Source organism: Leopardus geoffroyi, chromosome D1 (genome assembly GCF_018350155.1).
Source record: "Leopardus geoffroyi isolate Oge1 chromosome D1, O.geoffroyi_Oge1_pat1.0, whole genome shotgun sequence".
Taxonomy (NCBI): Eukaryota; Metazoa; Chordata; class Mammalia; order Carnivora; family Felidae; genus Leopardus; species Leopardus geoffroyi.
Window position 1 is genome coordinate 38563645 of NC_059329.1, and position 25918 is coordinate 38589562.

The 25918-nt window shown below is 38.1% G+C and overlaps 1 protein-coding gene and 1 long non-coding RNA gene across 2 annotated transcripts in view; one reads left to right on the forward strand and one right to left on the reverse strand.

The window, feature by feature from the left end:
* The window catches only part of SESN3 (sestrin 3), a 72670-nt gene that overhangs the window by 14855 nt on the left and 31897 nt on the right, over positions 1–25918 (forward strand). The gene's annotated exons all lie outside the window — the stretch shown is intronic.
* Positions 975–11033, reverse strand: LOC123600993. The gene is made up of 3 exons (XR_006713918.1): positions 11023–11033; positions 7752–7757; positions 975–1109 (listed from the first exon to the last, which is right to left on the reverse strand). It is a non-coding gene; the product is annotated as an uncharacterized LOC123600993 (long non-coding RNA).

Genomic DNA, 25918 nt, shown 5'->3' on the forward strand with positions numbered 1-25918 from the left:
CTCTCTGCTCCTCCCCCACTCATGATCTCTGTCTCTCTCCTTCAAGAATAAATAAAAACATTAAAAAAATTTTTAATAAAAAAGTAAAAAACTAATCCTGTGATGTAAAAGCAGCCATTAATGGAAAATATTTTACTTTTAATTGATGGTAAGCTTTTAAAGGTAAGTACATCAGTGCCTTTTTCTTTTCTTTCCTTTACGAATGGCCTTTATTAAAGCTATTGCAGAGAACATATTTGTCACAACGGCAAATGGAAAGAATTGATAACTAACGAGTATCTTGATGATAACTCCATTTCACTGCAGATATTTATAGCAGCTGTTGAGTTTTTTAAAACCTGAGTAAGAAACTCAGAATCCTGCCATCAAAGCGCTGGCAGGTGTTGCATCTTTTGTTGCCGAGGGCCACTAAAATTTGAACCTGTCGTGACTTCATTCAACAATTGTAGCTTTTAATAAACCACTGTGTTCCCATTTGTGAAAGGTACTCTGATGTGAAAAAATGAAGTAGTTTGTCCTCTCATACTTCTGACTTGTCCCTCACTTTGTCAGTAACAGGTATGCATTTCATGACCATAAAATAGTAGAGGAGGATATTGTGACTGTAAAAGTCCGTTTCTTTTTATTCGATCGTTATAGTCATTTTAATGCCTTTTAGTGTTTCTGGACGATTAACTATTTTACGGAGTCGTGGAACACTTGAAAACCAAAATGCAGTGTGCTGCCAGTTGTAGATCGGTCAATTCAAGATAAAGGATTTCTAAAATGAAAATGGAAGTCCGTGGGAAGGCTAGACTGGACTCACAGAAACTTGCTACATACTTTTTCTGGTACATATGTAATGCATAATTGGTTTACAGTTGTTGCTAAAAGAAATTTACATTCAAATACTAAGTACCTTTGCACAAGTTTATAGCAGATAGTTGCTTTTCAAGACCAGTTAGTTGATTCACGGGAGACACAAGCCATTTTCTGATGGGCGAGGGTGTGTTTTCCTGAATGTCATTGCAACCCCAGCAGTGACCTAACCACTGGATAGCAAGTTTTAGGAATTAATTTGGTTTTGATTGAAGTAATATCCTTTCCAAATTGCTAGGATTGATTCTCCCCTTCCACCCCCAGACTGAAGCTATTGTTATATTTAAAATGGTTCACTTGGGTTGAAGTCATTTATTCACAGAATAACAAGTCTGTAAGTTAGTAAGCTTGTTTAATGTCTAGGATAATGGTTCTTGAAGTGTGGTTCTGGAACCAGCAGCATCAGCATCACCTGGGAGATTGCTAGAAATGCACTATTTTGGAACCCACTCCAGAGCTGCTGAATCAGGAACGTTGGAGGTGAGGTCTGTCCATCTGTGGTTTAGCAATCCCTCCAGGTGATCCTGATGTACTCTTAAGGATTGTGAACCTCTGGTCTATGGTCATTAACCTAATGCTTATACAAATCAGAATAGTGTGTGTCCCTTTTATTTTCAGTATGTATTATTAATTGAGAAATACGGTGAAAAGAGGAGATTGTTTCAGATTAAATCAATACTAAATCCCTACCCTTTATAGGTAGTAAAAGTAGGACCAGCTCCAGAATCAGAAGGATTCCTTTGCCTGTTTAAAAAATATAGTTGCAGATTTGAGACCATCTGGTACAATATGCTCTCACCTGAAGAAATCTAATGTCATACTCTATTGTTGCTGGATTCTGAAGTTTAGCTTCAGGAAAAAAAGAGAGTTGGGTTTTGGAAGCTATTTTATGACTGAAATCAAATGAAAATATCTTTTGGAATTGCTTGTTTACATAGAAATAAGTGTTTTAGCACCAGCATTGATAGACTTTGCTGGGCCTCACCATTTTAGATTATTTTTATTTCACAGAAGATTGATGTTTTAAGCTTTTGTGGAGAAGATTATACTGGACATTTTGTTTTTCTTAAACAGAAGGAGAAGTGACACTATTTGTCCTGAAGACAGGTTTAGGATCGAAAGATGGGGTTTTTTTGTTTGTTTACTTGTTTGTGTATTGTTTTGAGTCTTTTAGGCAAATTTAAATATGCATGTAAACTACGGATATTCTTTTTTACCTGTAAACTGGTAGCTTACTGTTCAGTTACACACAGAGTGTCAGAAAGCTGAATCAGGAAGTCTGAAAAGTAACACAAAGGAAACTTAAGCACTATTTATTATATGTGGGCTCTATATAAATCAAAAGGATAAAAAATTGCTCGTTGAAAGGAAACAGTGTTTTGGCTAGTTGCAGTTCTGTCCAGGATAGTGAATATGAATAATTTTATTTTCTTATTTAATTGCATATAATTTCGAGGTCATGGGAATTTTTCTCTTATTGTCTCTCGCTGAGTAGTAAAATCTAACCTGTGTTGATCTAACTGAGGAAAAATAATGGATTGTACTAAATTGCCCCCCACTCCCAAATTCCCTTATGTGTTAGCTGCCCCAGAAGCATATGTAATTACTTGATTCTAACCCATGGAGAGTGATGCGTTTGTATTGACCAGTTTTCTATCCTTCTGTGAGGAAAGGACTAATATAGTACCTTAAATAGAACTGTCTCCATGGCAATGGGCAGTCAGCTTTTGACTTTGAGACTCATAAAAAAGGAAATTTAGAGAGGCATTTTCATGGTCTAAAATAGCAGTGCAGCGAAAGTGAGGTATGAGAATATTTCCTGTCAGTTATTGCATGTCTGATTAAGCTAGCATCTCTTTTTTTACATAACACTTTTTATCTGAGCATTTCAAAATGCTACACAATTCCTTCTCTTAATTAATGAGTGATAATCATTATCTTCAGATTAATGGAAAACTTGAGAAGCTCAGATGTATGTTTAAGATTGGGACCCCTGTCTGTGAAAAAAGAAAGGGGGGGGGGGTTGCCTAGCTTTAGTTGTAATTTTATTCTCATGAAGAATAAAAATACTGAGTTATGGGTCGTTCTTCATTATATTGAAATAGAGTTCTCTGGGGAACACTGGAAGCAATGACAAGATTACAAATCAACACTTTATGCTTATGTTTCCCCCCTAACTGCTTCCTATAATTATGAGTCTCTGGATCAGTTCTGTTTAAAAGACTGTCCTGGCAACCTGCCTGCCTTCCTTGTTCCTTCTTGCATCTGTACCCACTTAAGAGGCAAAACTTTGGTTGGGCCACCGAGCTTTCAGTAAAGGTCAGTGAGCGTACTGTATCCTAGGGGCTAAAGAATGAGACCACATTATCATTTGTAATCTTTCGTCTTTTCTATATTTCCTTCTTGACTAAGCCTTATCTCAGTATAGGGTTAATTTCCAGTTGAATCATGTCTTACCTTTAAAGTATCATCATTAAATGCTTAATAGTCTAAGGTTACTTTTAACAAGGGAATTCATGAAACAAACATGCGACATAAATGCAGTGGAATACTGGGCAGCTCTTAGGATTAGGTCTATGTATTGAAGTGAACTGATGTCTATAACAGGTTGTTGAGTGGAAAAGGCTTTTTTTTTTCCCCCAGGATGTGAAGTTTTTCATATTTATTTATTTTTCATTTTCATTTTCAAAAAGGTAAAGAGATACAGAAGAGTTAGACTCCAAAATTAATAGTATCAATTCCTCTGTGATGGGATTACTGGAAATTCTTTTTTTTATCTTTTACTTCCCGTCATTGTCTTTTGTTTGTTTTAACAGTAAACACGTATTTCACAAAATTTTAAGAGCTATTACTATTTTGAAATAATAAGTTGAACAAATAATTTAATGGAAGGATAGTGCCGAGAGTAAATCCAAATGAGATGGTAAATTAAAGGCCCATTGAGACAAAAACAAAATCTCATAGATTTAATAGATATCCATAGTAGCTGTGGGTAAATTGCCAAGGGAATAATAATGTGTGTGTAGGTGGTTAATAAGGACTCAGATATGTAGGCATAGATGTACACAATCTGGAAAGGAATGAAGGTATTGTAGCTCTCCGTTATCATATTAGTTATTCCAGGATTTCTCTTGAGGAACCTGATGTCCTTACTAATATTTAAACAGAAAATTAGTTTTTCTCTTTAATTTTGAATTCAAAAGATAGCTATAGTTGTATTGTTTTACCTTTATACCATATGGTAGATAAGACTTACTGTATAAATTCCAGGAATTTATCAATTATTTAATTTGAACACCATCTATTAATCTAGAGGTGTTACTTATTAGGACCTGAAGATAGGAGTAGGTGGTTACTTTATGAAATAATTTAGTTAATTAATAATTATATTCCAGCATTTTTGAAGAATAAGAGGGTAGGCATAGTATAACCTAGGTTTCAGAGAGCTTACTGTGTGGTTGGAGAGAAATATATTTTCTAGATAACTATGAAAGAAGGTAAAAATGGAAAACATATATTATTTTGGCGTTTTATAGATATTCATCGATTATTACTTGTCTTTAGCAATTGCGAAGGCGTGAATAAAATGTCGATCATCTAAATACAATGTGTGGAAAAGGATAGTTAAATATTAAATACTTTTTAAAAATTTTCAAGGCAGAGTGATGTGATCTTGGTGACTATTTTTAATGATTTTTTTAATCTAAATTTTAATTTTTGAAAATGATCATCACTCAGTAAGGAGTATCTATAACCAATTATTTTGTTAATGAGGGTTTCTCGCTTAAGTGGCCGTACTTTCCAATTCCGTTTTCCATTCTTAATTGTCTGGGTCATTTGTTGAGCAAAATATTGAGTTAAAGGACTACTGTGAGCCAATTAATAGTTTTGTAAATCCAGTCTATGCTATAAATCTCTCCTTTAACTTGTTTGATAATGTTTAAACATTTTGACTAGTTACATGGTGCTCTGAGAACTCAGTGTTGCCTAATTCCAATAACAGCAAATATGTAGTTGGTAATATGGCACTGTTTTAAGCAGTTTACAGGTATTCATTCATTCACTCATATAATTTTTCTCACCCCCTGGCTCCTGTGGGAATCTGTGATTGGCTTATTTGAATAATTCCATTGGCTGATAGGGAACTGAAACCTACTCGGGAATAAGCAGGAATTGTACCTGGTCCATTGGTGAGGAGAGTTGTTTGGCCTGGGGACCTTATCCATGGTGAACAGTGTAAGGATAGGACTTTGTAGTTAGGCTATTTGAGATCCTCCTCGTTTTATTAGATGTCAAGGCAGCACATGATATTGAGCCTTAATTTTAGAGTTCACGCCATATTACCCTTTCAGGTAGGTACTATTATTAGCCCCATTTCATGGGATGAAGTTACCAGGTACACCAGGTAACTTGCTTAAAACTATGACAACCATGCCCTCAACTATTTTCTTGTACGTTTGCTTTCCCTCAACCTAGATGGAAATTCTCAGTATCCGAAAAGAAAAGCGTATAGAAATGAACTAACTCGGCATTTTTATTACTAATTGCCAACGAGTTTTCATCTAAGTGCCCTGATGATTTTATTTCATTTCTTTTCATAAGTCTATAAACTCTAGTATACTTCAATATTTGCATTTCTTGATTGAGAATTGCTACACGTAGTTCTTATGAAGAGAGGTGATAGTTTTGGTTTCTTCTTTAGAGAGCCTTTGAAAGCAGAAAAATAGTAAGATAATTTAGATTTTATTTTATCTAGCATAGAGGGAATGGTCTACTGGTCTTCATTTCTAAAGGCTAGTATTTCTATGAGTAAGTTATATTTTTGATAAATAGGTAAGATACCTTTTGGTTGATAGAAATTTTGCTGGTTTGCTCGATTACAACCTTAGAATTTACAGACCTGATTTGTCACTTGATTGACCCTGTCGTTTTATAAACATACTTTATTATACACCAAGAAGTAATTGGTTATTATCTGAGACATATATCGTATTTTTTTACTCTACTGGTGTCAGGGCATCTCAATATTCTTGGTACAATTGGTCATCTTTTCCTGTGAGTTTGGTTTTCAAATAATGCAAATCTAATTATAAATTGCCTAAATTAACTGTTTTTGTTCTTAAAAAAAAAAATAGGACCAAATCTTTGATGTAAGGAAGATAAGTATTTTTATAGAGTATTATTTATAATAAACTATATGACATATTTAAAGGCAAATTTTCCACATTTGAGTTCCTCTCATTCCCTTCATCTTGCCTGTGAACTTTGTCAAGTTAACTTTTTTTACATGAAACAATTTAACTTCGATGTGTTAAAGAGTCTTGAGTCTGGGATAGTGGGATGATGATAATAAATTTCTTTAGTCTTCCTTGTTTTTTTTTTTTTTTTAAGTTTATTTACTTTTGAGAGCGGGGGGGGGGGGGTTAGGGTAGGAGGGAAGGGGCAAAGAGAGAGGAAGAGAGAATCCCTTGCGGGGCTTGAAATGAGGAACTGTGAGATCATGACCTGGACTAAAACCAACAGTCAGCTGCTTAACTGACTGAGCTACCCAAGCGCCCCAATAAGACTTGTGTTTAAGTGATATAATGTTGGAATGCAACATGCTGTCAGTTCTTCTAGAACACTTCTGCAAATCTGTTCCAATTGATGGGTTAGGGAAGGATTTGAGCATAACGGTGAATTTTGTATTTGCTTTGTGCAGTTTCATCTGTGAGAAACACGAGGTAAATTCAGAAAAGTACACCCATCTGATCTGACCTACCTAGGAATACCGGAAACACACGTACCTCGAACATCTGCCCTTTTCCTCAGTGCTCATAACCTTGTTAGCTTTTGTGGAGAAGGACACCAAAGCCTTATAATGTTGTAGAATATTACCATTCAAGACTGAAGAATCTGTGTTTTGTGTTTTGCCACTATAGAAATAAATGTGACTTCAGTACTTCTGAAGGAACTTAAACCATGCCCTCAGTTCCATGCAACATTCTTATTTGAAACTTCCATGCTTTTCTCTAAGATCAAGTAATAACATTAACAAAATACAAAAGAAATTATTGGCTATCTGAAATGCAAGAGCCTGTTTAGTGTGTTAAAGTATGTAAAAATATTTACCAACTAAATCTTGCTGGTTAAATAATCACATGTCTAATCAGACTGTTATTAAAAATAATTTTAGTCACATTATGGGCAAGAGTGATTTAACTTTGGCTAAGTTCACTTCTGCTCTTGATCATAATTTAAAATCACCATTTGATTCGTCTTTAGTTTTAAATGTTTATTTTTGATTGAGAGAGAGAGAGAGAGAGAGAGAGAGAGAGACGGAGCACAAGCAGGGGGAAGGGCAGAGAGAGAGGGAGAGAGAGAATCCAAAGCAATCTTCAGGCCCTGAGCTGTCAGCACGGAGCCTGACACAGGGCTTGAACTCATGAGCCATGAGCCGCAAGATCATGACCTGAACTGAAGTTGGACACTTAACCTACTGAGCCAGCCAGGTGCCCCAGCATTTGATTAGTCTTTAAATCCTCTAAAAATTATCACTGGACTAGTTCTATTGGCTTAGAAATGTACTTTGTGAACTTAGTCTTTAGGTCTTGGTACCACTTGTGCTGAAGGAACTGAATTATTCCCACTCTAATACACCGATCTTGGAGCAAAGATAGTCTGGGGTGCGACTAAGAAGACTAAAAGTCTTTGCTTTAGAAAGTAAAACTAGGCTTTGAAGGGCTATCAATAAAAACTCATGGGGAAGATCTATAGCTTCAGCCTTTGCCATTTGGACACTGCTATTTGGAACCCAGCTGCCATACTGGAAGGAGGCCAAAGCAGCCCATGTGGAGGAGAAGCATGACACCACAGCCAGTAGCTAGCACCTGCCAGCCATTTGAGGGAGGCACCTTGACCTAGTAGCCAACCTACACACTCTGATAGTTGTGTATCTGTTTGACATACTGATGATGATATGACTCTTCTTTTAGAAGAGAAGAAAATGTATTTTGGGGAAATTGCATTCTAGTGAAGAAATAGCTGAATTTGAAGACTGGTTAAGATTATGTGAATTCCCTAAAAAATAAGTTATGGAAAATGGACTCACTGAGTCATCCTTAATGGTGAAGCTAAAATTCTACATTATTTATTTGTTTAAATGTTTATTTATTTGTGTGTGTGTGTGTGTGTGTGTGTGTGTGTGTGGGTGCGCGCGCATGTGCATGAGGGAGTGGCAGAGAGAGAGGGGGACAGAGGATATGAAGTAGGCAGTGTGCTGACGGCAGAGGGCCTGATGCGAGGCTCGAACTCACGAACCGTGAGATCATGACCTGAGCCGAAGTTGGGTGCTGAACCTTCTGAGCCACCCAGGCGCCCCTACAATACATTTTTAAATAGAAATATCTGAGAACAAGACCATACATCATTGTGAGGACTTTGAAAGATCATTTACAATACTAGATTATAAAGATTTTTAATCTTATAAAGCAGCATGGATCTTTATAAGAAATAGATTTTGTTTTATTTTAAGTTTTTTTTAGAGTATAGTATGTTTTCTTAACTGGATCATTTATACAGAACATAGAGTGTAGAACACTAAAAAGGTTTTTAGATATGTTTAAAGTGAAAGTCATTCCGTTATAAAAATATGTAAATTATATAGTATATCTATAATGCGTTATTTTCTATTTATATTTCTATAAAATGTTTTATAACATTTTACCAAAAATTCAAAATCTGAGTTTATCAGCTTATTAATAGATTAAGTAAAATGGCTATCTAAAATATAATGTTTGTTTTAAACTAATAAAGACAATGAGAAGGTAATTTGAAAGCATTTTGGTTATTTTGCTTCTGAAAACTCTCTTTCTGCATTTAGAGTTGCTCACAGCATTCTGTAAAACCAGAGAATGTGAATACAAAAAGGCCCTTAGAGATCATCTCTTTCATTTTTCAAATGAGAAAATTGATGCCCTGGAAACTGATCAAGGTCTCTCAGTGCTTAAGAAGGGAAGAGAACTCAGGTTGTTGGTACCTTTTTCATTATAGCATTTTGCCTGTAGCATTTAGTTACATAGTATTCTGTTTATTATTGTTTGGGGTACCTATATCTAATTGCACCAACTAGTTGTAAATTCCTTTAGGTAGCTTTTCTACTTTTTATAGTCTTGAAAGAGCAATTATGTAAGCTATTGAACAGTGAAGAATTCAGGTAGTGCATACTGATTGATTGGTTGGTTGATTTGAATGTGTGTTTTTAACTTGGAATGTCCAGTGCAATATTCTGGTTCCTAGTCTATGTCTTTTTAGTGCTTAAAAATTAATAAAGCTTAGATCATATGAATCATCTTTATTTTGAGTTAACTAAAATACTAGGGATTTAGTCTACAAACACTCAAGCCTTAAGAAGAGGCTGTCCTTAGTTTTTAAGTTAAATTTGCTAGATAGAAGGATAAAGAAGAGAAGGGTGCATGAATAGCATCTGTATACAAGCTAATCTGGAAAATGGGAGGAGATATCAGAAGAATAACAAATTGAAGAAAGTCTTTTTGATAATTAGAAGATAACTTTCAGAGAATTTAATTGTAACATAATTACAGCTCTTTCAATCAAAACTACACTGAGAATTTTGTTGCCAAAACAAATTCAAAATATTTGGATGTGGAATAATTCTATTCAGCGTTAAGTGTGTGTGTGTGTGTGTGTGTGTGTGCGTGTGTGTGTGTGTGTGTGTGTGTGTGTGTGTGTGTGTGTTGTGTGTATGTGTTAGAACTAGCATGAGTCTATGATGATAATAATTGCTTAAGATGGTTGTTGTCCAAAAGTAGCTACTTAATATCATTAAATGTATAACAGTCTTAGTAATGTATAGAGATGTTATATGACCAGTCAACATTTATTGAGCAAAACGTTTAAATTTATTATCAAGTAAGATGGAACCCTTCTTTTATTTTTTTAGTTTTTTTTTTAAGTTTATTTTATTTATTTTGAGAGAGAAAGAGCACACAAGTGGAGGGCAGAGAGAGAGAGAGAGAGAATCCTTCTGCACTGTCAGTGCAGAGCCCAACATGGGGCTCGATCCCACAAATGTGAGATCATGACCTGAGCTGAAGTCAGTAGTCAGACGTTTCACCAACTGAGCCACCTGGGCACCCCTAGAACACTTCTTTTAGAATTGTGGTAGTGAAACAGAGGGAAAATCCATTTAAAGGTATGATCAGGTGTCATTTAAGTGAGAACCCAGAAGAGGATCGGTTTGAATGACTCAATGGAGAGCATGTAGGAACTGAGTGAGGTCTTGTGAGAGGAGTTGGCAACACTTTAATAAATACGAAGAAGAGGGGCACCTCTGTGGCTCAGTCAGTTACGCGTCAACTCTTGGTTTCGGCTCGGGTCATGATCTCACGGTTCATGGGATCATCCCCCACTGACAGTGCAGAGCCTGCTTGGGATTCTTTCTCTCTCTCTCTGACCTTTCCCTGTTTGTACTCTCTCTGTCTCTCAAAATAAATAAATGAACTTCTAAAAATATGAAGGGGGCGCCTGCGTGGCTCAGTTGGTTAGGCATCTGACTTCGGCTCAGGCCATGATCTCACGGTTCGTGAGTTCGGGCCCTGCATTGGGCTCTCTACTGTCAGCCCCGAGCCAGCTTGGGATCCTCTGTTCCCTTCTCTCTCTTTTCCTCCTCCACTTATGCTCTTTCTCTCTCTCTCAAAAATAAATAAACCTTAAAAGAATTTTTTTAATATGAAGAAGGAATGTGGCATTCCACCTAGACGGTCAAGGACAAAGGAACAAAAGGCACAGGAATATGCAGGAGCACCTGGGTGGCTCAGTCGGTTGAGCATCCGACTTCAGTTCAGGGGCCATGATCTTGCAGTCTGTGAGTTCGAGCCCCGTGTCGGGCTCTGTGCTGACAGCTCAGAGCCTGGAGTCTGCCTCGGATTCTGTGTCTCCTTCTCTCTCTGTCCCTCCCCCACTCATGTTCTGTCTCTCAAAAATGAATAAATTTTTAAATTAAAAAAAATTTTTTTAAACAGAAAGAAATATGCCAAAGAGTTTTTAGGAGTCAGCACACCAGGGTAGCTGACATGAAGTGCTCGTGTCAGAACACTTGGAAAACACATACTGGAAAGCTTTGCAAGGGGCAGAAGGTTGAAAACTTTACCTTCTTCTTTCTACTGTCCCCTTCCTCCCCCCACCGCACCCCCATAGCTGGGGATATAATGATGTATTAAAATGGGATAGTGGTGGTGGGAATGGAACACATATTCATCCCGAAAAGAGACTTTGTGAGCTGGTAGTAAGATAACCTAGTGTGAGGTTGCTATTAAATGTTAAGAGTGTCCTGAATGGTAGGAAGTGCATGCCTTCAAAGTTTTGTTTTGTTTTGTTTTTAATTTTTTTATTTTAGAGAGAGAGGGCACATGAGCAGGGGGAGAGGGGCAGAGGGAGAGAGAATCTTAAGCAGACTCCACCCTCACCACAGAGCCCGATCTGGGGCTTGATCTCAAGACCCTGGGATCATGACTTGAACCCAAATCAAGTGTCAGATGCTCAACCGACTGTGCCACCCAGGCACCCTGGAAGTGTGGGTCTTTAAATGTGGATGAAAATAATCAAACACTTCACTCTTGCCAGCAGTCTCATCTCCATGAAATGCATATCCTTCTGTATACCTGCTTTGTAAACTTCTATCTCAGGATCGTTAGCGTCCACCTAAATCCGAGATGCCTCCTTCTCTGATTTCTTTTTTATCCGTTGGTGTCACCATTATCCATCTATCCACGCTTCCAATTCAGCATTCTGTGAGGCAGCCTAGACTTCTCTCAGTACCTCCTCTTGTATCCAGTCAGCCAGTCCATTCCATTTATTCTGTCTCCTAAGTAGCTCTCCCCAAAATGCCTTTTCTTAATCCTTACTGCTTAGTTAACAAGCCTTCTCTCCTAGAAATCATAGTAGCCCTCTAACACGTGTTCTGTTCTCCAGCCTCCCCCACACCAGTCCATTTTCTAGTCGATGTCAGAAATGTTTTCTTTCTTTTTTTTTTTTTTAATTTTTTTTTTCAACGTTTTTATTTATTTTTGGGACAGAGAGAGACAGAGCATGAACGGGGGAGGGTCAGAGAGAGAGGGAGACACAGAATCGGAAACAGGCTCCAGGCTCTGAGCCATCAGCCCAGAGCCTGACGCGGGGCTCGAACTCACGGACCGCGAGATCGTGACCTGGCTGAAGTCGGACGCTTAACCGACTGCGCCACCCAGGCGCCCCAGAAATGTTTTCTTAAAAGATAAATAGAATCTGTTTAATATTGTCTGTTATTTATATGAAGTCCTAAACTCTTTGGTATGGCATTCAGGATATGACTCTTGCCTTATTGTGTCTCTAGCCTTGTTCCCTCGGAGAATCCCTCAGGGATAATGTAGAACAGCGTGTAGTTCCCCAGCTGTGCCACAGCTTTACATTTTCTATTCCTTCTACCTGGGATGTTGTACCCACATATACCCATCTATTTTCTAGGTGGCCTGAAACACTTCTGTCTCTTCCTAGAGATGTATCCCATTGGGAAAGCTTTTTTGATCCGCCTTGCAGGCAGAGCTAAGTATTCCTCCTTTGGTCATCTCCGCTATAGCTCCTAACGTCTATTGTAATTGTACATCCATTTTTATTTACCTGACGTTGCCTGGAGGTCAGCACTTACGCTTTATCTTCATACTCCCAGTACTCAGCCCAAGCCCTTCCAAATAACAGCCTTTTAAAAACAAAACATCTGTTGAACAAATTAATAGTTCTTTATAAAAGTCCCAGTGTTTCACTTTAATCTCAGTAAGGTTTAAACACACGTAACACATTTTTTTCATCTTCTAGTTGTATTATAAGTCACCACAACTTTATTTTAATAATTGCCATGTAATAAGTGCCTGTTATGTGGCAGGTGCACTGATAGGCACCATTAAAAAAATTACCATAAACATGTCTAGCTGTACAAAAGCAGAAAACATAGCACACTGAACCTCCAAAAGCCATCGCCAAATTCAGTATTGGTTAAGACTCTGCCGCTTTTACTTCTTGGATCTGGTATTGTCATTGTTGCTGAAGTAATTTAAATTCGATCTCAAAACCCATTTTCTTTTTTTTAATTTTTTTTTAACATTTATTTTTGAGACAGGGAGAGACAGAGCATGAACGGGGGAGGGTCAGAGAGAGGGACACAGAATCTGAAACAGGCTCCAGGCTCCGAGCTGTCAGCACAGAGCCCGACGCGGGCTCGAACTCACGGACCGCGAGAGATCATGACCTGAGCCGAAGTCGGCCGCTTAACTGTCTGAGCCACCCAGGTGCCCCTTAAACCCGTTTTCTTTTACCCTTGCTTTGTTAGTATGCATTTCTAAAATACGCGAATACATTGCTGTATAACTACAGTGGTAACACCACACCTAACAAAATTGGCAGTAATTGCTTAATACCATGTGATATTTCACCATACTCAATTTCCTCCCATTGCTTCTGTCTTTCAGGTTGACCTTTTCTGAATTAGGTCCACCAAAGCTACGTCTTGGAAGTCTCACTTAAGAGTAGTCTCTCCTCTTTTGCTGCTGTTGTTGCTTCTCAGGGCTTTAAACAGTTGGCTAGTTGTCCTACAGAATATTTCATCATCTGGATATTTTTCTGCGTTTCCTCATGTTGTCTTTTAAGTGTGCCTCTAACCCTCTGTTTCCTGTTAACTTGAAGTTTGGACTCAAAGCTTGATTAGATTCAGGTTCAAGTTACTTTTTGTACATAGACATTTTCCTAATCCTTTTTTATGGCTGTATCAATGGGATAGATTCTTAGAAGTGACCTTGCTGGGTCAAAGGATAAATGCATATGTAATTTTTCCAGGAGTTGTCAAATTCCTGTCCATGAGAGTTCTTTGATTTTGGCATTCCCACAAGTTTTGAGAGTGTCTGTTCCCTTATAGTGTTGTCAATAAATAATATGTTGCCTAACTTGGATTTTTGCCAATCTGATATAAGAAATATATTTGCTCTTCTCTTTTATGAGTAATTTCTTCTCTTAATGCCCATTCTTTATCTAGTTTTTGATTTAGTTTTGGTTTTTTCCTCTTGATTTTTAGGAGCTCACTATAAAATTAGAGAATTAACTATTATCTGTGTTAAGTTGCAAGTATTTGCCATCTGATTTTGCTTACGGTATTTTTGTAGCGTGCAAATTGTGTATGTGTGTGTATGCTCACATGCATATGTGTGTGTGCATGTGTGGTTGAATTACCAGGGTTTTTTTTTTTTTTATTGTTTCTGGATTTCGAGTCATAATTAAGAAAGTTCATCGGTTTGTGCATGTGTTCATATGTCAACACAACTCTTACTTATAGAAATATATTTTACTATATGGTACAAGTAGCCCCCCACTCCCAAATTGTGCTTCTTCCACAGGGTTTGCTTGGTCATTTGTAATTGAATGTTTATTTTACAAATAAGAAAATGAGTGCTTCCATAGAAGTTCTGTGACCATGTAGTAATGAGAAAAACAAACCATCATAATTGTTCTTAAGAGTTTCTTAATACTTTGTCTTAATATGAAGGTTAAATGTAGCAATCCTTTTGCGGATGACTGAAACCATTTATAAGGATACATAATTAAAAGAGGGACAAGAGCGTATTGGAAACATTTATTTCAATCAGTGGTTCCCAAAGTGCTGTCTGTGGATCTCTAGACCTTAGCTCAAGTCAGAGCAGAGGCATCACATGGTAATGGTAACCCCTGTTTTCCTCACCGCCCTGTATTCACAGTAAACAAGTCAATTTCACTCAAGAATAATCTTGATGTTGATGAGACACTAGAGATTATACATTTTGTTACATCTCAACCATTGAATACTTGCCTTTTTGAGTCTGTTCCAGAATAGAGAATATGGGCAAAGCTCTTCTGCTCGCCAAACATGGTGGTTGTCTCAAGGCAAAGCAAGTGTGACTGAGTTGTGAGTGAAACTGTTCATTTTATGGAACACCATTTTTCGTGAAAGGATGACTGATAACCATCGTTTCAGACCTGGGTATTTAGCAGACATTTTCACAAAAATGAACACAGTGAGCCTGCCGCTTTAAGGCGAACAACTGACAGGATTTATTGCCAATGATAAAATTTGAGCTTTCACGAGAAAAGAATTTTAGAAGACTGGTGTCCTTTACCATGAGCTTTGACCACTTCTCAGTACTTGCGGATGTCTCTGATGTGATCAGTGGTGGTAGTAACAAATCTTATTTTTAATTTTATGTTCAACGTGTCAATATTTTAAAAACCCGCAGAGCTCAGGGAACCAATACTTTCTAAATGACCAGTGGTTAACATTACAGAAGCACAAGTGGGTAAATGATCGATTCAAAGTACAAGATAAGCCAATGGCTTTTAATGTGACGGAGTAAAGAGTTTATTGATAAGCCTTCAGATTCCACAGTGCAACAAACTTTTAAAAACTAACGTTTGTCCGGTTTTAGTGTAGTACCAAAGGATGTGCAAAATTATGCGAAAAGGCTATTAAAATATGCCTGCTTTTCACAGCTACACCTTTGTGAGGCCAGATTTTACTCATGGTGTATAATCACTGCATCAGATAACAACATTTTGAATGAAGAAGGAAATATAAGACTCTAGCTCTTTTTCTTTTTTTTTTTTTTTTAATTTTTTAACACATTTATTTGTGAGAGAGAGTCGGCATGAACGAGGGAGGTGCAGAGAGAGAGGGAGACACAGAATCCAAAGCAGACTCCAGGCTCCGAGCTGTCAGCACAGAGCCCGATGCGGGGCTCGAACTCACGGACTGTGAGATCATGACCTGAGCCAAAGTCGGACGCCCAACCGACTGAGCCACCCAGGTGCCGCAAGACTCCAGTTCTTTTTAATTAAGCCAGATATTTGCACAAATGTAAAATACTGCTTCTCTTTTCGGTAATTTGTTGTTGTTGTTTATAGTTTCCAAAAAACTCATTTGTGTTAACATGTAATGGGTTTTTTTACTTTTAAACGTAAACAAATAAATTTTTGAAATGTTCGTTGGTTTAAGTCCTTAAACGGTGATTATTGAGAGATGTTACTTACATCTGGGGTCAATAATTTTAACATAAAGATGTCCTGACATCAGGAAGTTTGTGAACCATCCATTTAAATGAGCATAACCATTAATGGTTTTCATTGTAATTACAATAGGTGTTAAGCTTCCCTTGTGAATATTAAAGCACAATTTTGTAGTCCTCTGTTTATAGACTTTGACAACTTAGAACAGAAATGAAGTTAATGAGAATTTACAGATCAGATTTTTCTATTCCGGGCAAAATTTAAAACACAACAGTTCTTTTCAAAGCTACACAAAAACTTCCATTTTTCTTTTTAAATTTCACTAAAACTGAGGTTGAGTATAATTCAACGTAAAATCAAGCATACTTTAATTGGCTCAGCCGTTGTGTTCCTGGAAGGCTGTGTGAAAGGTATTTTCTCCATTCAAAGAAGAGCATGAGTTCTTGTTATTTTTGAATACTCAGTGTGTAAAGAAGTATTGGTTTTCAAGTGGTGAAAATGCTTACATTTTGCGAATCTCTAGAAATCAACTGTATTTAATGTTTTCTTCCTTTGCGTCCTCTAAGCTAAGCAAGCGATCTGTATTTTGTTAATCACTGTGGCTTGAAGGATCTGGAAACTGGCCTGGCGTTTTGTGTTCCAGTAGGGTGACATAAAGGCCTTTTGATTTTCTTACAACGTAGTCAGTAGATGCTGAATTATAGAAGTTTGATTTAAAACTGTGTTTCCATTGGGGCGCCTGGGCGGCTCAGTGGATTAAGCATCTGACTCTTAGTTTCAACTCAGGTCATGATCTCATGGTTTGTGGGATTGAGCCCAGCGTTTGACTCGGTGCTGACAGCATAGAGCCCGCTCGGGATTCTCTCTCCTTCTCTCTCTGCCCCTCCCCTGCTTGCTTGCTATCTCTCTCTCTCAAATCAGTAAGTGAACATTTAAAAAGAAAAAGACTATGTTTCCCTATATACCAAGGGAACTACATTCACAGCACTTTTTTTGTTTCTCCAAAAGACTTGTACTATCGACCATATACTGATTATCATCAGAATATTATGTAACTGTACTTGTCTCTAATAGGAGTCTTACTTTCTAAAACTCACAATTTTAATTTCTTTGAATCTAACGAGTACATAATTTTAATAGTAAATCTTTGTAAAATCAAGGAGAGTTTTTATTATTACAGAATACAAAACTTTAAAAACTGTTTATAGGGATGTAAGGCTCTTGTCAATACTTTTGGGGAACTTGGGGAGAGATCCTATAATTGGTGGTAGAAAAGTATATTGTCTATACGTTAATAGGGAAGTATTGAGTTAGGTAGTTATTACAGATTTGCGTTATCTCAGATACAAAGAGTAATCGTTCTCTCTTCTTTTTTTTTTTTTTTTTTTTTTGAGAGAGAGAGGATCTCAAGCAGGCTCCACACAGAGCTCAATCCCATGACTCTGGGATCATGACCTGAGCCTAAATCAAGAGTTGGACGCTCAACTGATTGAGTCACCCAGGCGCCTCTCTCTCCTCATTTTCTTGGGCTTTCGCCCAAAATTTTAATAGCATAGTCAGCACATATATTTCGTACTTCTGCATCTCTTAAAAAAAAGTGCTCAATGCTGAAAAACTTATATAGGAGCCTTTGTGGCTCAAGATTAGTGTCACAGCATGTTATAACATTATTACTGATTTCTAGAAAATACTACAGATTATAGGAAATTGCAGATATTGCTTGTTCTATCAATATAAAAAAATAAACAAGTGGGAAAAAGTGTCACATAGGGAACTCAGAGGGTACGAGGAAGGTAATGGATTGATATCTAGGACTGTGTTTATTAGTTTAACTTCTTGTTTCTCAATAAGAATACAGAGAATGACCTCAAGTTCATAGGATGCTCTTGCCGTGCTGAAAGACGAGTAAAAGGATGGAAGGGCCTGTACCAGACTCCTGTCTCCTAAGTTCAGTGCAACAAATATACGAGTAGCTATTATTTTCATGTTGCTGTGTTATGCAATACTACAGATATTGCATCAGAAATCGATCATGCTCTTTAAGGTGCTTATTTATTGTTTGAGAGGAGTAATAAGATAATGATACACATTAATAGCTATAAGAGAAACAAAATTGTGACTCTTAAGAAGACTAGCTTTAAATTCATAGCAGAGCTTGGGAATTGGTAGGAATGGGGGGGAGGGGAGCCCAAAAGAGACAGTATTGGAGCTGGATCTTAGCACCTCAAGGAATGGGGAGAATTTCAATAGACATAAAAAAGGGAAGACAGAGTCTTGGGAATGCTGGTTCAAATATATCTGAATTCCACAGAATACAGAAAAGACTTGCCGTATTAGAACTACCAACTTTTAATTTATAGGTGAATCTAACTTGATGGATTCATGCTACTCTGTGGCATTACATGGAACGTAGAAAAGGAGGTGTGTTCTTTGCTGCTCGCCTCTCGGGTGACCTTGGACATGAACACGATTTTAGATTGACTCCAGTCTGAAGGGTTACCTAGCTAGCAGTATGATATTACTTGTGCTGTTTAAAGACTATCCTAGCTTCCGATTTGTTTTTAATGTTTCCATCTTTGTAAATTTGTGCCACTCTGTGGCTCTACAGGGTGCTAGTGGTCCTTTCGTTTTTGCAAGTTTGCTATCCCGTAGTCAGTATGAAAATGGAAGCACTTGCCTGCACTTTGCACGGGTGTTCACCGTGTGTTCTAATGAGTAAAATTTAAAATATTTCGCACTAGCCAACATTTAGAAAGTCATTTAGACATTTTTTTCATTTAGAAATTCAGCTATTCTGCAGTGCAAATTTAACTCAGTAGCTACCCTTTGCTCTATGGATATACATGTTTAATTATTGGTGGGATGAGACGTATTCATCTTTGCATACTTAAGTACACCTACCGCAACAACTATGATTACTGATTCCTGCTAGTGACAAATAATACTTCTCCATAGGTGAGTTTGTCTATCTTTAGGCCCACAGTTGGTAAAACAAATTTCCCAGATGGTTCCTACTACTTTGGCACACCAAGGTTTTTATTTTTTTAACGAGAGTTGCTTAATCATGATGTCTCGTTATTTCTTGGAGCTCCTTTTTTGAAAAATGAAATCAATAAATACTATTATTTAAATGACGATTACATAAAACTTCCAGAAATGGACGAGACGTTTCCCTCACACTGTATACTGTATTAAGATGAAATCCTCAAAGATGAACAAGGCACTTTCTGAGCCCACCTGGACTGGGCAGCCTGGTAAGGGAACGAGGAGGTAAAGACATCACTGAAACAAATATACTTGACGAGTGCATTGCTTTTGGTGGAAGTGTTATGAGATTGCAAGTTAAAATTTTCATCACTATGTGTTGTTAATGCTGAAGTTCACAGTCAACAAGGTCTTTGCATTGTTCTTCCGGTGATTCTACCCAGGGTTGGAGCTACTGTTGTAGGAAGGACTCGATAGGCTTTCTTTTACTAGATCAGTTCAAAGGAGTCCACTCCTGGGCCCAGGCCCTGAGAATGAGGCAGGATCCCCTACCTGTGAAGGGGAATTTGAAGTGTTCTTTGGAGTGTCAGTGCATTTCTGCCACACCCTCCGATGCCGGGCTCGGCTTCTGATGCCCAGTGAGTGGTTCTTTGCACCACCCTTCACTCCAAGGAATAGGAGAGATGTTGGTGAGATTTCCCCCTGGGTACAATTGCCATTTTCTGCTTCCATATCTTTTCTCACAAAATAACCTTAGATCTCCATTATTATAATATCAGGCAGGCTAATGCGTATTATAATCTAGTGTAGGAGAAGTCACAATTTTGTTAAATTGTCTTTTAGGCCATTTTGGGGTGGTGGGAACATAAGGTATATTCCAGGTCATTACAGAAATTTAAATGTGAGTTTACCGTAAAATTACCTCTGTTGTAGTTCATCTTGAAGCCTGTTCTTTTCTCATTAAGGTATGGATAGAGAGAGTTTATATCTCTGTTCCTCTCCATTTGCCCTTTTCCTCTGAAATATGTAATGTCATCAATTTTTATAAAGCCAGCCATTATTCCTGAAATTGTCTGCCAAGGAATAAAAAAATGGCATCAGCATTATTTCATAGCATAGAGCCACCTGTCCATCTCTGCCCTTTTTGCAGTGGTTTGTGCCAAAGTGAAACATCTGTAAAAAAAGGAGATTCAACAACCGAAATGTACTATTCGTGTTGATAATTGCAGTTGGCTTTCTTATAGTCACACTTAAAAACTCTGTTTGGGGCGTGTGTTTCATATGTCAGATGTTTTGTCACCGTCATGTGTTAAAAAAAAAAAAAAAAAACAAAACGTTGAAGCTATAAAACTGTCTTCTCAGGATATCTTTTAAAACTGTGGGATTAGTATGCTCCGTAGAGTCAAATCTCTGTTTTGCCATCATTTTTAAAAAATTTTATTAAGTTTATTTATTTATTTTGAGAGAGAGAGAGAGAGAGAGAGAACAAGGGAGGGCAGAGAGAGAGGGAGACAGAATCCCTAGCAGACTCTGGCTGTCAGTGTGAGCCTGATGTGGGGCTCGATGTCACAAACTGTGAGATCATGACCTGAGCCAAGATCAAGAGGCAGACGCTTAATCGACTGAACCACCCAGGTGTTCTTGCCATAATTTTTATATGTTGAAGATATAAAAAGAAAAAAAAAAAAACCTCTTCTTGTAAGTGTCTCTATGTAAAAAATTAATTGTACATATTACTCAGTATTTTTCTGTCCTATAGAGATAAATTCATAAGCGGTTTTTACATTTTAAATTTTTTTTTCAACGTTTATTTATTTTTGGGACAGAGAGAGACAGAGCATGAACGGGGGAGGGGCAGAGAGAGAGGGAAACACAGAATCAGAAACAGGCTCCAGGCTCTGAGCCATCAGCCCAGAGCCCGACGCAGGGCTCGAACTCACGGACCGCGAGATCGTGACCTGGCTGAAGTCGGACGCTTAACCGACTGCGCCACCCAGGCGCCCCTACATTTTAATAAATAGAATGTGTGTGTGTTTTGCTTTTCCATTGTAAACTGGTGAGATGGGTAAAAATTAAATTTAATTAAAAGTATTTAGGAGCAGGAAGTGCAGAAATTAATTCCGCTGAGCAGTCAGCTTTTTAGAGCCAAGTAATTTGTTGATTACCTCTAAAAACTCATAATTTTAAGAATTCCTAACTTCCAAGTATCTTAATTTCCTATTGGGATTAATTTATATAAAGTTATCTGGTAAACTGCTTGGCTGTTGCATGTCAAAAGAAGCAGCTTTCTGAATATAATTAATCTTCATCCTTTCAGTGTTTTCTAGCAGATTATTACTTAATAAGCATAATCTCTGCTGATGAATTTCAAGCACAATTTCTTTCAGCTATAATGACATATCTGAAAAAAAGAAACTTTCTTTATGGTAGCATTCTTGACCTAAAACCCTTGTAAAACAATCTTAAAACACATAGAACGGACAGAATATCAGTTCCTATAAGTATTTTTTTTTTCTTGATTGAAATTACAGAGTTTTGCGGGAAAAAAAAATGTAAACAAATCCTGTGACTGCTAAGACATTTGAAAACAGCACAATTACATTTACTGTTGTCTAAAGTTTCTTGAAATTTTCTATACTCTTTGATTTTTTAACACTAAAGTCAACATTTTAGAGACTTTCTTCTTTTTCATTAGTAATTTGAACACTGTCATCAAATTAAGACTCCAAAGAATGGGATCTTCCGGCTTTTCTGCCATTACAGTTAATTTGTTGGTTTTCCAGTTTTAATATGCAAATTAACTTTGATTTGATTTCCATAAAGTGACTGTAATACGTGATACATGTTTATTATGCTTATATTCATCCCTGAAATTTTAGCCATTCTGTATTTTTGCAACATCCCAGTTGCTAAAGTCAGGACTGATTGATGTTATGGAGCAATGCTGTACCATAGACCCTTTGGCGATGATTCGAAAAGTCTAGATTGGCATTGTATACAGCATGACACTCATTAGCAACATGTGACTATTGCACACCATCAGACATGACAAGTGTAATTAAGGCACCAAATTTTTAACTTTATTTAATGTTAACTTAAATTTCAATTGCCACATTGTGACTAGTGGCTACTGTAATGGACAGTGTAGCTTCAAAAACCTTAAGGGCTAATTTTGGGATTTTAGATGTCTTTACATTTTTTTATTTTTCTAAACCCAACGTGGGGCTTGAACCCACAACCCCAAAGATCAAGAGTCACATGCTCCACCAACTGAGCCAGACCGGCACCCTGGGATTTTAGATGTTTGTAGGAATAAAACAAGGCCATTGTGTGAGAGTCGCTAATACGAACAAAACCATTTGTTTCTGCAGGATAAGATATTAGTTTTATACTTAGAAAGAGGAAAATATGGCACTATTCTTCTCAAAACTAATGCAGCTGCAGGTGACTTTCACTTCTAGAACAACCCTTGAATTCTTGAATTAGAGCAGCATCTGTTGAGAAAATATAGCTCTTCTAGTTTGGGTGTTTTGTTTTGTTTTGCATTAGGGAAAATTGGCAGAAGAAAAATAAAACTAAGACCTTATTTTGTACTGTGCTTTGCATTTTTTTTTAAATGTTTATTTTTGAGAGAGAAGATCCCCAGCAGGCTCCATGCTGGTAGTATCAGTGTGGGGCTCGACGCCAGGCTGGACCTGGGGCTGGACGCGGGGCCCGAACTCACGAACTGTGAGATCATGACCTGACCTGAAATCAAGAGTCAGATGCTTAACCGGCTGAGCCCCCCAGGTGCTTTGCATTTGTGTGTGTGTTATGTTCTCAAAGCCTCCTGAAAAGAGGGAAAGCTAAGACCTCCAAGTGAAAATTATTCTTATTTGTGAGAGGAAAGTATTTCTCAACTCCTGTGGCTGGGGAGGATCTGTGGAGAGGATGACTTAAAGCTTTAGTTGGGAAAAGGCAGTTACAGGATTTGTCGAGTGTGTGATTGCAGACTCGTAGGATGCAGAGTCAAAGAGAACTCTGAATCGGAACCAGGGCTACTGGTGCGTTGCAGTGATTTCATCACTCAGACAGGAAGGTGAGACGGGACAGTGGCTCTGGGATAGAAGGTTAGTTTTAAGCTTGGTTTTAAGGTGCAAAGAGTACAAACAGGTGATGTCACAGGCCAATCAGAACGCCCCAAAGCCAGACTGAAGGGCAGAGAAGAGCCAGATACAAGGAGTCCATTGCATGGCTTGCTCGTTTTCATTCACCTGCCCTTTTCTCTCCGCCCTCCTCTCCCCAGGACAGTGACTGTCACACCATTCAGTAAATGTGGTTTTATGTAAGGAAGATGGAAGCCCTGGAAGAAAATACTCACTTGAGAGAACGACTACTCATGAAACAAAGGCAGAGGATGTCTAGGAAAAGTGTAAAAATGGTCAAAAACTAGGTAGATCAGGTGGTCCGGCGTTATGGAAGCAACCAAGGGTAGAATTGCACAGGAGACACATCTGAACCATGCAAGGAGGCAAGAAAACTGGCCATTGTGTAAGGAGCATCTCAGCTGGGATCTGAAGAGCACGTTTGTGTGAAAACCACAAAAGTGGTGGTTGCCAAGGGCTGGGGGGGGGGGGGGAGGGAAAAGCAGAGTTGTTGTTCAGTGGGTATAAAATTTCAGTTATGCAAGAGAAAAAGTCCTAGACATCTGTTGTATAACATTGTACTTAACAGTTAACAATACTGTACCGTACTACCTGACTTGTCCCGAGGGTAGGTCTTATGTGTTTCTTAGCATAATTTTTTGAAAGGGAGAAACAGTTTTTATTTTTCTGGAGATGATCTGTAACACGAACAGAAACGGAGATAACAATTCTTGGAACTGGCCGATTTTGTGTGTTTTTCCAGAATTGTCCTTCTCTGGATTCACTCTTAATTTGAGAGCATTTCTGCAATTACGTTAAAATGCTTGGTTATGGGATTGAGGAGCTGTGATCATCAAACTGATAGCTCAGCAGAGAAATCATTTCTCGTGTCAAAAAGGCATTAAAAATGCCTAAGATGTGATTTTAAAAAAGTAAATGAAGAGTCTAGAGCGGTGCTGTCTGGCAGAACCTTCTGCCTTGGCACACGGGAATGTCTGCACTGTCCTTTGCAGTAGCCATGGGCGCATGTGGCTGGTGAGTGTGTGAAGTGTGACTAGTGTGTCTGAGGAACTGTACTTTTAACTTTATTTAGCTTTAATTAATCTACATGTAGTCACATGTGGTTGATGGCTACCTTACAAGGCAACACAGGTCTAGGGACTTCAGAAAAGTTAATCGGGGTATGAATGAGGTAGGAAATCAGTCCTGGATGCTTGTTGTTGTTATATAAAGTTTCTTTATTTCTGACACACAAAGAGGGAGAGCGTGAGCAGGGGAGAGGCAGAGTGGGGGGAGAGAATCCCAAGCAGGCTCTGCCTTGTGAGCGCAGAGCCAGTTGTGGGGCTCAGCCCTACGAACCCTGAAATCATGACCTGATTTATTAACTGAATTACATAGTGATTTTTAGAAACCAGTCATATTAGTAGTAAATCATTCTTTGTCTCCCACAGTCCCTTTGTACACTTTTAGTTTATTTTTCCTTCCCTATATTTTCTTTGAATTTTATTTATTATTTCTAAAGGACATAAAAACCTCCACTCATCTCCCCATTGGCATTTTCCTCCTCACACCTGTGATTGGTCCTCACAGTCTCTTAACTGCTTTTTTCATTTGAAATGATTAGTCATCAAGGAAATTACTTTTCATGTATGACTGCATTAGGCTGTACTATAAAGAGAATATTTGAAATTTTGTTTTCTATAACTTACAGAGGCTAGCAGAGGGAAGAAAGCTGTTATTTTCTTTTAAATTATTTTTCTGGGTAAAACTAGATTGTGGTTGATGTAGACCGGAAATACCAATATTAGAAATTCTAAATCACTCCTTTTTACGTGGAGTCCTCTAGTGTATTTGACCAGTAGGCTGCAATATGCTTATCATTACTTGATAAATACAGCCTAGATGCCTTTCTGAAACTTGAGCAGGTTTAGGTGATCATTATTCAATGTAGTTATTCTGATACGATTCCGAAAATTGACGGGGATTGTGTGCCAGGCTCATGAGGGCAGGGACCCTTTCTGTTTCACTTCCTCTGTATGCCCCGAGTCTGACGCAGTATCTGATTAGGTTCTCAAAAACTCATTGAATGCCTGGCCACCTACTTTTGTCAGTTTGTTTTGTAACTGCGATTGAAGTAAGGGATTTGATTAGCTATTTTGTGTTTGGTAGGTTTTCTGATTGTAAGGAATAAAAAAGATTCTGGCTACCTCACGGAGGGAGAAAGGGGCAGGAGGAAGGGAGAAAAAGACACAGGAGAGCCCACGGTTAGACTTGACTTCCTCTAGTGACTCCATAGAAACTCTAGTGCTGTTCTCCTTGGAAGCAGGTACTGTTGTTGCCTCCTCTAATGCTTCCTTCTTGTGTTCTCTGCTCTGCTTCTGAGTGCTATTTTGTTGCTCTTCTCTCTGTCACAGTGCATTCCTTTCATACAAGTCTAGCAACTCTAGATCTTAGTGGTCCAGCTGAGTACCCTCAATTCGGTTTGGGCAGAACTTTTGCATCAAGGCACCCGTAGGCTGCAGATGAGCCTCTGTGTTGATTGGTCTAGTCTGCTGTGGCCAGGAGACGAGGTCACGTGAACTAGATACTGCCATCCTTGCATAAGGAACCGTTTAGAGTGGCTTCCTCAGTTTACAGGTTTCCTGAGGAGGACTTAGTGGCATCTGAAACTTAGTACACTCTTTTCCAGTAGACCTCTGTTCTCATGTTTGATTTCCCATGCAGTCTTTATAATCTTTGTCAACCGTGACATTGACATACATTGTGTTAGTTTCAGGTGTACAACATAATGATCCGACGCTCACCTACATTGCAAAAGTCGAGTTACCGTCTGTCACCATGCAGAGTTCCACATTTTTTGGTCTTGTGATGAGAACTTTTTAAGAATTACTTTC